The following is a 13,468-nucleotide window of genomic DNA, read 5'->3' on the forward strand; positions in this document are numbered from 1 at the left end:
ATGCTAGGCATCCAACAACGCACGGAGCCTCTGAGAAGTTGGCCCTGCACTTCTGTAATTCCTCTCCAGTGGAAGAGCGAAGTATCTGTCTATACCTGTATCTTAGAGTATTACCCTATGTGTTCCTTTAACTCTTTCGTAGTTTGGGGATTGACATTAGGCCTTTTTAAATTAATTTTGGAGCAAGGTGAGAGGTTTTTGTTATTCAGTGAATGGGGGAGGGTGGCTTGAATGAGAACTTTCACTCAGAGGCTCACTAGTCAAAGACTTGGTCCCTGCTGGTGGTGCCATTTAGGGGGGTTATGGAATCTTCGGGACATGGAATGCTGCTGCGGGAAGTGTGTCGTTGGGGTGGGCTTTCAGAGTTAGGTTATGGCATCACCTAACTTCCGGTTTACTCTCTGCTTTCTGTATATAGATGTAGATGGATGTGATCTCTCGGCTTCCTGCTTTGGCTGTCTGATGCACTGCCTCCCACCACCTCCCCGCCTCCCCCTGCCTCCCACCACCTCCCCGCCTCCCACCACCTCCCCACCTCCCCCTGCCTCCCACCACCTCCCCGCCTCCCCCTGCCTCCTACCACCTCCCTGCCTCCCCTGCCATTATTGATTCTTCCTCTGAAACAAGAAGCTGAAATAAATTCTTTCTCCTTTAAATAACTTCTAGCCATAAGTGTTTTATCACAACAAAAAAAAGTAACTGATACACTTTGCCATTTTTCCAGCATTTCCAATACATTGAAGACACTGTCTTTTCTTCAATGCATGTTTCTGATGTCTTTGTCAAAATTATATGGCTAAAAAGATCCAGAGTAGATGGAGGCAGGATGGTCTCCAGGCCATGTCCTTACTAAGGAGCTCTTCACACTTGCCATCTTCTGGGGAGAGAATCCCTCTTTTTCTTTGCCTTTACTAAAATATGTGCAACTAGCAGATTTCCCATACTCCAGTGGATAGTCCCACACCCCAACATCCAAACACAATATGCACAGCAGTAACTGGGGCTTAATGGATCATTTAAAAGAAAAAACAAGTTGGGAGGCAAGTGTATTGGGGGTTTGAGGGAAGTTGGATGGGGAAAGTGGGAGGTGGATATTACAATGTTTTATATATATAATTTCTCAAACATAAAGAAAAATTACTATTTTAAAAAATTATGTGGTTAGGGCTGGAGGGATGGCTCAGAGGTTAGGAGCACTGGCTGCTCTTCCAGAGGTCCTGAGTTCAATTCCCAGAAACCACATGGTGGGTCACAACCATCTACAATGAGATATAGTGCCCTCTTCAGCCATGCAGATATATATGCAGAACACTATGTATGTATGTACAAATAAATAAATAAATAAATAAAATTATGTGTTTATAGCTGTGGGGACTTGATTTTAATTTTTTGGACTTTATTCTATTCCATTGACCCTGTTTTTAACCACTACCATGCTGGTCTTTTAACTATGGTTCTGTGATATAGTTTGAAATCAGTTATTGTAATGCCTCCAGTCAGCATTGTTCTTTTTGCTCACAGTTGTTTGGGCTATTCGGAGTCTTCTTGTGACTTTATATGAATCCTAGAATTTTTTTCTATTTTGTAAAAAAATGTCATTTGAACTTTGATGAGGATTAAAGATTAATATCTAGAATCTATAAGGAACTAAAAAAAAAAGAAGAAGAAGAAGAAACACCAAAGTTCAAACAATGCGGTCAATATTCTGTATGAAGTGAATGGACAGTTCTCTAAGGATGAAGTGATAATGGTCAACAGACATGAAAAAGAAAGTGGGGGGTGTTCAACATTTTAGCAATCAGAGAAAGGCAAATTAAAACTACATTAAAGTTCTTTCTTACCTCAGTCAGAATCATTAATAAAACAAACACTGGCAAGAATGTATGAGCAAACAGTTCCTGGGGAAACGCCAAGCAGCCCTTCCTCCCAGGAAGAAGTGTCTCATCCTTATCTAGTGGCAGCCCCTGGAATGTAGGGCAAAGGCCCTGAGATGTAATCCACGTTGGAAGCAGCCAATCGACTTAAAAGTTACCTAAACCCATCAGTGTTTGCATGCCTAATCACCATCGCTGTAGCCCACCCATTTATAAATGTATAAAAATGTATAAAAACTGTATTAATAGATAGCTCATGATTGCTTCTCCTCTGGATGTAGGCCAACCCCAGTGCACCAGACTAATAAACCTCTTGCTTTTGCACTGGAAAAAAAGAAAAAGAATGTATGGGCAAGGCAAGCCTCCTGCACTGACAGTAGATAAGGCAGCATACCACAGAGACCCACATAGCTATGTTTATTGCAATACCATTTAAATAGCTAGGGTATCCATCAACAGATGAATAGATAAATGTTTTATAAATATACAATGGCATGTTATCCACCCATAAGAAGAATGAAATTATGTCATTTGTAGAAAAATGGAAACAACTGGAGAACATCATATTAAGAAAATTATGTCTAACACGAAAAAAACAGACATTTCTTTATTTGTAGCTCTTATAGACACATAAAACCATATACATATATATACATATATATATGGTGTGAAAGCAGAAGGGAGAATCAACACTGAGTACAATAAAAATACACTCATAAACTATTTTTTTTAATTTAAAGCAGAGCGAGAATAGGGAACAATATTTAAAGATTCCATCTGTAACAGCAAGACCATTCCTGTCTCTCCCTAACTCACAATGTGCTTACATCTCAACCAATAAAACTGTCACAGTTTAAAGTGTTAGAAGTTTAAAATGCGCAGTGCAACTAATCTACTAAGTGTCCTCAGTCAAAGTTTAGCAATAAAGCACACTACAGACTACTGGTTTGTAGCAATAAGTATTTTTAAATGGCAAATGGTTCCATCCACCATGCCATACTGCCTCCTGCTACTCTCCGTCCCCGGCAGCTGCAGCTGTCTCGGCTAGTCTCTGCTGCAAACTCTGCTCACATTCCCAGCATCCACCCCTGTGGTTATTGTCATAATTCCCAGTAACCCAACAAAATCAAAACTCTAGAAGCTTGTAATTTACCAATCAGAGTTATATCAGTTTACCCTCGCTCCACAAAATGTCTACACGATAAACTCAGAGCCAACTGATATTGATGTAAACTGCCCACCTAGATAAGACAAACTGCCCTATAATAATTCATCTTTTATAAGATATTCATAGCAACCTGTGGCTAATTAAAGCCACATGGGTTCAGGTCATCCTCCTTATTCTCCATTTTTTCTTTTCTTTTATTTTTTCTCCATCTTTTCTTCTTCTCCCTCTTCTCCTATTTCCCTGGCCTCTCAAAAACTCTAGGCCCACCTTTCTTTCTCACTGTCCAACCACAGGTCTTGCCTTATCTTGTGCCTGCCCTCACCTGCATATAGACATCAACCACATTGGTTCTTTATTTATTTATTTATTTATTTATTTATTTATTTATTTATTTGCTTATTTACTTATTTGCCACACACCTTTATTTCTCACCTCATTTTTTTCTTTTGGTTTCTTACACAATGACATAAGTAAAAACATACACTGTGAAAGATGCAGAAGGTAGAAAGAAAATACAACTTATACATGATCCTAGCACCAACCCCCTGTAATATTTGGCACATTTTCTGGATGTCTTTTATAAATTGACTATATGTACACTGGATTATGCTACAAATAGTTTTCAAGCTTTAACCAATTGTACACTGAGTAAGATTGATAAAACACACAAGCAGAATCTACAGGAGAAAATGACATATAGGCAGCCTCATATAAACAGGAGTTGTGCTGTTTAGTCATTGCTAAGGCTTGACTAAAGCCGAGCTGTGCTCTCGGCTTTCCTCTGCATCTTTACAGAGGTAACAATCAGAGATGACGGGAAAGGCTTGTTCCTAGAGCTCTGACCTGACCTAATCTTCCAGCTGCTGCCAGATTTCTCTTCTGGTCAAACTCTTTCTACTCTCCCTCAGTTCATATCCCCACCTCACCCCCAAGCCCACAGACAGGGTTTTGCTGTCTTGCTATGTAGCCCAGACTGGTCTCAACCCAGAGCATCCTTCTACCCTGCCTCATTTCTCTCAAGTGCTGGGATTATAGGTGTGTGTCACCATGCCTGGTAAAGCTTCCTTAGATCTCAAGAGATATACTCCAAACTCATGCAGAGAATAAATAAGAGGGTATTATTTGGGAGACAACACTAGATAGAGTTTAAAAATATGTTATATAAAAATAGCTTAACAAGATACTCAGAACAATTAAACTTTTTAGTTAAATTTCAATGTAATACTCTATACATTACAAATTTTTAACAAGTTGGAAAAGAATAAAAACAAAATTTGTATCAAAAATTATACCAACACCATGTTGACTTAACCACAGGACTCAGGAACTGTTTTCTACAGTGCTATCCTGCCCATCATGCCCATCAGGAATACACTCAACAGAAGCCACAGGCCCTGTGGTCCAATGTGAATACTCAGTGTGTGTCTTCTGTGAAGTGACTGGGTCCTGAAGAAGCTCAGCTCGATCTTCGCACATCATGTTACCCTCAGTGGAATAAAAGTTTCAACATGACACAGAGACAGCCATAAGCACCTAGCGGTGCTTTATACACAATGGACATTTGATATGGATTTTAAACCTCCTGCCTAAACATTGGGTTTGATGGTAAAATAAGCATAGCACTATAAGAAAAAAAGAAAGGAAAAAAATACTTCCCCTAAGACAAAATTTACTAAAAGAGAGGTTGGTGGTATAGCATTTACAGATGGAAACCTTGGCGGGCAGGGGTTAATTCACATGTTCAAGCAGCTGCTGTGCCCTCAACATTATAGGAGACACTTAGCACCAGGGATGCAGCAGAGAGCCGGTGAGACTGCCCCGTGTGATTCTTCTTTACCCATGAAGTTTGCTAACAGCACACACGTGACGTGCTGTATTCCGTCTGACCCCTAGCAGCCTAGACAATGGCCATGGTGGTGTGTGCCTAAAATCCCAGCAGCTGAGGTGAGGGCAGGACTTAGAACACTAACAAAGCACACAGCAGAGCTGCAGCGTGGGCCCCCAGCTGCTTCCAGACCTGATGCATCAGCAGATGCCCGTGAAGAACACAGGAAGAAAGTGAAGGGACGGTTTCAGGTCTCAAAAATCTGCACAGGACACTTCTTCCAGAGCTGTGCTGGGAAGGCTGATGGGACATCTCCTGACAGTGACCTAGGGCACTTGTGGGGAAGGTTAGGGATAAATAAACCCAAGTCAACCTCAGAAGCTGAACGATGGAAAGGAAGGCAAACACCAGCAGCTGCTCTCCAACTGAAGGGCAGAAACTTTCCTTTTCTCTAATCCAAACATGAAACATTTTCTCATGACAAGATTACCTAAGAAATCTGAAGCAAAGGGCATTAAACTATTTCTAAACCAGGCAGCCCGCATACAGACTGGGTCTTGCAATGGGCTCGAATGTGCCAATAACAGCACGCACCACTGTACATACCTGTCTAACTACTAACAACCCGTGAGCTTTGGGTGGAAACAAGGCAAGGTCAAGCCACGTGAAGAGTAGGCACTCAGGGACGGGGAAGCTCAGTGATAGAGAACCTGCTCAGGGTAACCATGAGGCCTTGGGGCTCATCTCTAGCACAGCAAAAACTGAAAACAAAGCCCCAACAGCACCAGGCAGCAGCGAACCAGCTACACAAATGACAGCTCAAAGATGGTTTCTGTTCTCAATTAGAGTCCCACCGTGTAGCTCAGGCTGCCCTGAACTAACTTAGGATGTCAAGTTGGTTCTAAACTTATAAGCCTCCTGCATTAGCTTCCCAAGTGCTGGGATTGTGGGTGTGTGCCACCACACCCTGCTAAGCATTTAAAAATCATTATTTAGACTTAAGGCAATTTTTTAAAATGAGGCCTTAGCCAAAGGTCTTTACATTAAAAAAAAAAAAAAAGTAAAGCTCAACTGTCTACCCGAATCTGTAGAGCAGAGCAGGAGCCTGTTTGACAGGTAAGCCTATTTACAAGTAAGAACCTCTTACTCTTACTCTTGAAACATTGTCCTGATTGTAGAGCATGAATAACCCCCATCCCTGCACAGTTAGCCCAGGAGCCCTAGTGACCCCAAGAATATGGACTAGCTGCTACAAGGGCACTACTTACAGCCAGCTTATTATAAACACCCTCAGTCAAGGGCTGTGGCTCATTCAGCTACATGCACAGCAACCATTAGTAGGCACCCAGCACATCTGCTCGAGTTAGAAGTGAGCTCTTAATATCACTACTGTTTACATTTCGAGTTCCCACCAGCCCCACCCCCCAATTAAAAATACTAAATTGCTACAAATGTCACTGTGGCTTACAAAATACAGTGTCCCTGACTTTTTAATGTAAGTAAATATGTGCTCATTTTCGGCATGCTGGTACACGCAGCATTGGACAGGAAACGGATAACCTGCTGATACGTTATCCGTTTCTTTTTCAGAGGTACACCTCGCAGTGCTAGCTGCTTCTCCCAAAAGGGGCGTGCTGGTTTTGACTGGACGTTTTGGTTATATCGCATCATAAAGTTCTTCTGCCTTCTTTTCTCTCTCTCTCTCTCTCTCTCTCTCTCTCTCTCTCTCTCTCTCTCTCTCTCTCTCTCTCTCTCTCTTTTGTGGAACTGGAGAATGGGTTTGTTTCGGTTTTCTTCCTCACAAACTCCTTTCGGTCTGTCCTTCCAGCCATTGCGGTTGCTAGTCTTGTCTCCTTGTCAGACTCGGGCTTTTTAAGAAGGTGTTCGATGTTCTGAAGAGACAGCAATTCACCCCTGGACTCCACGTCAATGTCGATTTCCACATATTTCCTTCTCTGAGCTTTCCCTGGGGCAGCATCCATTTCCTTCTTCACCTGGGCCAGGCGGATTTTCTGGAAGTCATCCTGCATTGAAACCTGACTGGTGCTGATAGCTGCAGCTTTGCCTTTCTGCTCCTTCATGGGCATGCTGTCCAAGTTCTTGGCAATTGCTTGATGTTCCCTGTCAGAAGAGTGGTGCACAAGAACCCACACAGCATCCTCCTCCTCCTCACTGAAGCACTTTCCCATCCATCTCCATCATTTTCAGTACTCTCTTCTTCCTCAAGCTCTAGAATCTTTAGCATCTAATTCTGGATCCATATTCTTGAATTCTCTCTTCAATGTATTCAAGGCTTCAGTGGGTTTACCCTGGAACTTCTTCTGCAACATCCGAGGGTTCAGTGTTCTGAAGAGATGGATCAAAGTGGTACACAGACATGTATGCAAGCAAAACACCCATAACATAAATTAAAATAAAAATTAGAAAGGTAGGCATATGTCTTCAAAGCCAAGCCTTATATAGATTAATAACAAGCTGAGAAACTGTTCCAAATTAAAGAAGAAAAATAGAGAAAGCTACTGAACACAATGTGTGATCTTTAATTGGATTCTAAATGACATTAATGGGACTTGGGGGACATAGTAAAGGGTGGTAATGAATCAATGTTAAATTTTCTGAGAGTAATAATTGTTATTGTCATTCAGAAGAATGCCCTTCTACTTAGTGGACATTTCATAATTTAAGAGTTAGTCTCAAACACTTCAAATAAGATATTGACATTTATGTGCAAATAGAGGGATAAATAAAATGTTGTAAGAGTGTGTGGGCATTGATTTTTACTCTTGTAGAGAGGCTATAGCCCTGACGTTTTTTTTTTTCAACAATAAACAATTGGAGGGGAAACTATACTGATAATTATTAAAGAATGATTAAACAAATGAAGACAACAGTTCTTTCTGGTTCATAAATAGATATACTTAATATATATAAATACATATACATATAAGTTACTCAATCTGAACAGTAGAAAAATGAAAGTCGAGGACTCCAAAGACTTCTAGTTGTCTTTATTCAACTTAGAAAGATTGGGAAGACTGACAAGGCTCAGTGTTAGAGACATTAAGTTGACTGTTCTGTTCTACATATACTGTGTCACATACTGATATAAACAATTTATTTCCTTATAAAGTTAAATTATCACTAGTGAAATATTGCATACACTGTAAAAATAAGTGTGGAAGTCCTTCAAGGAGCTATTAATAGATCCACCCTGCAATCCAGCTAGATCACTCCTGGGAATATATCCAAAAGACTTTCTATTCTGCGATAGTGATGCGCGCTCATCATTGTTCATCACAGTTCTATCCACAACCAACTGGAAGTGGAAATACCCTAGATGCCTATCAGCTGAAGAATGGACAATGAAAATGTATCACCTATAAAGAATAGAATTCTACTCAGCAGTAAATAAAAATGAAAATTTGAGATGAATAGATGGAACTAGAAAAATTATACTTAGTAAGGTGATCTAGACCCAGAAAAACAAACACCCCATGTTCTCACTCATATGAAGATCCTAGGGTCAAATCTTGTGTGTGTGTGTGTGTGTGTGTGTGTGTGTGTGTGTGTGTGTGTGTGTTTAACTAGAAAGAAACCATGAGGGGAGGGTATCTTAAGGAAGAGGAAGTGGGAAATGACGGTGAGGGAGGTTTATGTGGAAAGAGAATGAGAGATGGGAGAGTAGGGAACAGAGTTGGGCAGGATAATTAACATTAGCAATGCTTGAAAATGTCAGATGGAAACCTAGTATCTTATATCTTGTACACAGAAACATTTATTTTTTATTTATGAGTTTGATTGGAGTTATCCTGTATGTGGGAATAATGGTCTTCCCAGACGCCATAGATTAATAAATGAAGAAACCCAATACCAGATATGGTATAAATCCCCTTGAATTACCAGTCATCGACATCCCAGAGACCACTGCCCCAGAATAATATAGGCTGTTTCCATTGCTCTTGATTGTCCACTAGAACTAGATAATAAAAAATTATTTCTGAAAATACCACACACTTTTTTTGATCACAGAGCATGAGGTAATCAAAGCAGCACTGGCTGGGAAGTTTCCTCCACACCGGCTAACTTTCATAGAACCAGAAGGTGAGATGTGGGCTGATGGGAGAATCTTTCCCAGCTGTAAAGAACAGTAACAATTGGCTGGCAAGCTATGCCCTTGAGTGCAATAGTAGCACAAAGTTACAGGAGTGACCAGCTACTTTCTGTTTGGTCTAAGACCCACTCCACAAAAGGGAAATAATGGCTGATACTGTAACTGTGACCAAGAACACAGGGTTTGGGAGCCCATAGACCCCAGGGATGAGCCTGCTACTGTTAATTTGCTATAAGTGTTTTCTAATTTGTATCTCTGTCCCCAGGGATAAGTGCAATTCTCAGACATCATCAGAGAAGCTTCTGTAGTGGGTTCTGATTAACATAGAAATACAAAAAATAAATAAATAAAATAAAAAGACAGGAATGAGTACCTATGGAATGCTCAGCCACAAGTAGGACAACTGTATCACACTCTCCATCATGAAGGCTCAGGAAACATCATAAAGGGAGGGAGGGATTGCAGAAGACAAGAATAACTAGGATGTAGCAGTATTTAGGGACAGGACAGGATCAGTTCTCTCACGAACTCAGAGAATTGTGGTTGCCTGTGTAAGGCCTGTGCAAGATCAAACCAGTTCACAATCCAGCTCGGAGGTGAGAGAACTCATGAGCCTACTAAGGAACTATGGGTAGTTGATGGCTGCTAGGGAAAGGAGGGCCTGTCCTTTTTTAGTGTATATGGTCCCTGGTGTGCACACACCAGGATATGCCCACACACCAGTGGGCAGCTTCACTCCCATGTATAAAGGGCAGAACAATTCTACTTTTTTAAAGTCATGAAATGGAGAGGCAGGTGGATTGTAGAGATGGAAATAGTAGTCAGATGAAGGAATGAAAAGTGAATATGATCAAAATACATTGTATGTATTCTGTATGTATAAAATTCTCAAGGAATTGATGAAATCGTAGACTTTAAGAAATCTGTATACTAGGGAACACGTACAATCATACTTTAGCTATTCTACTTAAAGTAGCAAACTAGCAACAATAACATTTCATGCCTACTGACATGAAAATAAGGAAATATTTTCATGAAATATTTTCATATCAGAAATGGTAAATGAACTATACCCCACACAACTTCATAAATCTTGGCAGTATTTTGAAATAAAAATGCAAGTCATAGGATAGTGCATACAACAAAGTACTCTTTTAATAAGCCTCAATATCACCTAAAAGTCAAATATATTTGCATGTATTGAAAATATAATATTATAGTATATGATAATATAATAATATATTTTATTAAATATATTTTATAATTATATAATTTTTATATATTTCTAATATATAATATATTATGTATTTCATTATATAATATGTTCTATAATTAATTTATATGATTATGTATAATATATATAATTTTAATTATATACATATAATTTTTAATGAAGGAAATTACAAGTGCAAACTTCAGGATGGGTGCCATGGGGAAAGGTGTCCAATGCTCAAACATACATTATGGCTGATACTAGTTGTTGGGTTGGGTGGAAGTGAGTATATGTGTGTGAGGAAGAGATCTATGTAAGGACTAAGGAAGACAACTTCAGGAGCTGAGATTACAGATCATCTAGCTTTGTTCATAGTGTGAATTAAACAAAAGAAGAAAAGAAACCTCACCAACTTTGGAGGATTTAAGGAAGTGCACCACAATAGGTGCACTAAGTTTAGTTGTGAAAGGAAGCATAAAGAGACTTTTCCAGGGAAGCTAACATACAACAACAGAATATCAGCCTGAGCCTGTGAGTGGCTGAGAATAGTTACTGAGCTGAATGGGAAATAAGCATCGTGAGAACAAGACAAATAGCTAGGCAAGCCCTGCATCACCTCCAACAGCATAAGCCTCAGTGATGGTTGGAGCCTAGAAAAGTGGCTACATCTGAGTCCTCTGTTCCAAACCATTTTTACCAGGTCCTAAAGTCTCTGAGCAATGCTGGACTTGTTGATCCCTTGCCAGTCCTGAGATCTGAGACAGGATTCCAGATTCGCCCTCAACAGGTGGAGATGGAACTTACACATCAGCACCACGGACAGCTCCCTCTGGGTTTGGAAAGGCTCTCCACAGCAGAAACCCTTCTACCCTTTCCTAACCTCTTGCTTCTTCCTTGACCTTACTGCCTGTATGTAGTCTCTCCCTACTCTACTCTCCACTACACCCCTAGTTGTCAAAGCAACCTTCCTATTTTGTTCATTTGACCACGACTCCATCATTAGACTCTTCCACGATGCCCTAGCTCGGTAGCCAAGATCCATTAAGACATCCCCTCCCTTATTTCCAGAATTATGGATACTCTCGATTTCTACAGAGTTTTGTTCAGGACAGAGCTTTACTTCTACCTCTCCCCCCTTTCCCCTACCCTCTTTCCCTTCTTCCTTCTACTTTTCTGTCCTCTTCCCTCTCTCCTGACCCCTCTCCCCTCCCACCCTGGTTCCCAAGCTAACAATTGGAGGATCCCCGGGACTCCATTCTTAATATTCTTGTCCTTCTATTACCACTCATCCCTCCAGTGATATCATCTATTCCTGTGTGTTTAAATTTATCTTCAACCTCAACTTCTGCCTTGGACATCAGATTAATAGATCCAGTTGGAGGCTCAACAGTGACCTTAACATTAATATATCAGTAATAAACTGGTTTGATTTAGGGTTTGGTTTGGTTTGGTTTGTCTTGTGGTAGTGATTAGGAACTTAGTAGTTTTGAATGGGAGTCATGAGAACACATATTTTTGGGTTCTTCCATATCTAAAAAAAAAAAAAAAAGTATTCTTTCAGCATTCAGCTGTAGGCTTTGGGTACACATCCTTTATTACACTGTGGAATTTTTCTTCTTCAAAGTTATCAACTGCTTTTTAAATGTTTTCTCTATCTTTATATGTATTGGAATGGTTTTGTTGTTTTCCTACATGCAATATAACAAGAAGTTCTTTCGATCTTAAAATCTTAAGTTCCTCTTTCATTTCTATTATTAACTTTATTTTGTCCTGATATACTCTTTTATATATTGTTTTGTGTCCTTTTCATAAGAAAATATGACCTCTAGTTTTCTTCTCTTGGAATGTTTTTCTCTGATTTTAATATCAAGTTAATACTGGCCTCAAAAACAAATGGGCTGGGAATATAGCCCCATGGTTGAGTGTTTGCCTAGCATGTGTGAATGTGAGGTCCTAAGTACAATCACACACACACACACACACACACACACACACACACACACACACACACATGTCTCCTATGATGTACACACTGGGAGGGTTTCCATTGTGTGTGAATAATTATTATTTTTACTATGCATGCAGTTGCCCAGAAAAGCAGCAGAGGGCAGCAGAGGACTGTCTTTCCTGTCTTCCGGATGCCAGTATCCTCAGGTCAAGAGAAATTATTTATTATATGGAGCTGAAGCTTAGACCCACAAATTGTGGTTCCTTCGGAAAAGAACCTGGGGGGCCCAGGAGGTCCCCCATATAGCCTTATTAATTCAGTGTCTCCCACCACTCACTGTCACCCACAAATGTCATTAAGGCCACAACACACACACACACACACACACACACACACACACACACACAGTGCCAGGCCCTTCCTCAGTTAAAACAGCCCTCTGTTTCTAACCTATTCCCCTTTTCTCTAGCTTGTGCTAAGTTCCCTAGTTCAAATGACATTCTGCAGAAGTCTGTTTGCCTCCTTGCTAACTGTAGTTAGCAAACCCCTTGGGAGCCTTTAATGCCTACCACTTTTATTAAATTCTTGCCACAGGCACTACCAAGAGAAGAACATTACTAGCCCCAACTCACAGAGCTGGAAACAGGCTCCAAGAGGAAAGAAGAGTGTGCTTAAAGTCGCTGAGATTAATGCCTGGTACTGTTCACCATCTGTAGTCCCAAGTCTCAGTAGATAAGCCAGGTGTAAAGGCCAGACAGGATGGTTAGAAGCCTTGATACAGGTCCTTTTCTCCAAGAGTTATTCTCATCCTAAAATAGGCCTAACCACTATAAGCTTACCCTGCTCCCTTTCCTGGTGTACCCAGAGGTTTAGAGGTTGGGCTTTACCTGCATCCAGAGGTGGCACATGCAGGCACCAAGGGTGCTCAGCACAGCACACAAGACCTCACAAACAAGGCATAACTCACTTGGAACAATGTGTGGCTGCACAGGTAGATGGAATCTTAGGAACAACAACACCTGGGCACTCCTTCATCTCATCTACTCCAACTCCCAGCCCTTGAGATTCTCCCACCAGCCTCTGCTCTAGATGCCAAAGACACAGTTAGCAGATGAGGAAAACACAGTGAATACTAATCACAGGCACAGACGCTTACAGCGGTTCAGAGAAGGCTGCGCTAGAACAGGAGAATCCAGGCTGGGCAGTCTTATCTCAGCTCACAAGAATGCTGGGAACCAGCTGCCTGGCTCCTCCTGCCTGAGGTCCAAGGAAGAAGCCATTGTTTGGGTTCCTGTTTGGTCACTTTTCTATTATTCAGTCCTTCCTCTT

Source organism: Micromys minutus, assembly GCF_963924665.1.
Source record: "Micromys minutus genome assembly, chromosome: 9".
NCBI lineage: Eukaryota > Metazoa > Chordata > Mammalia > Rodentia > Muridae > Micromys > Micromys minutus.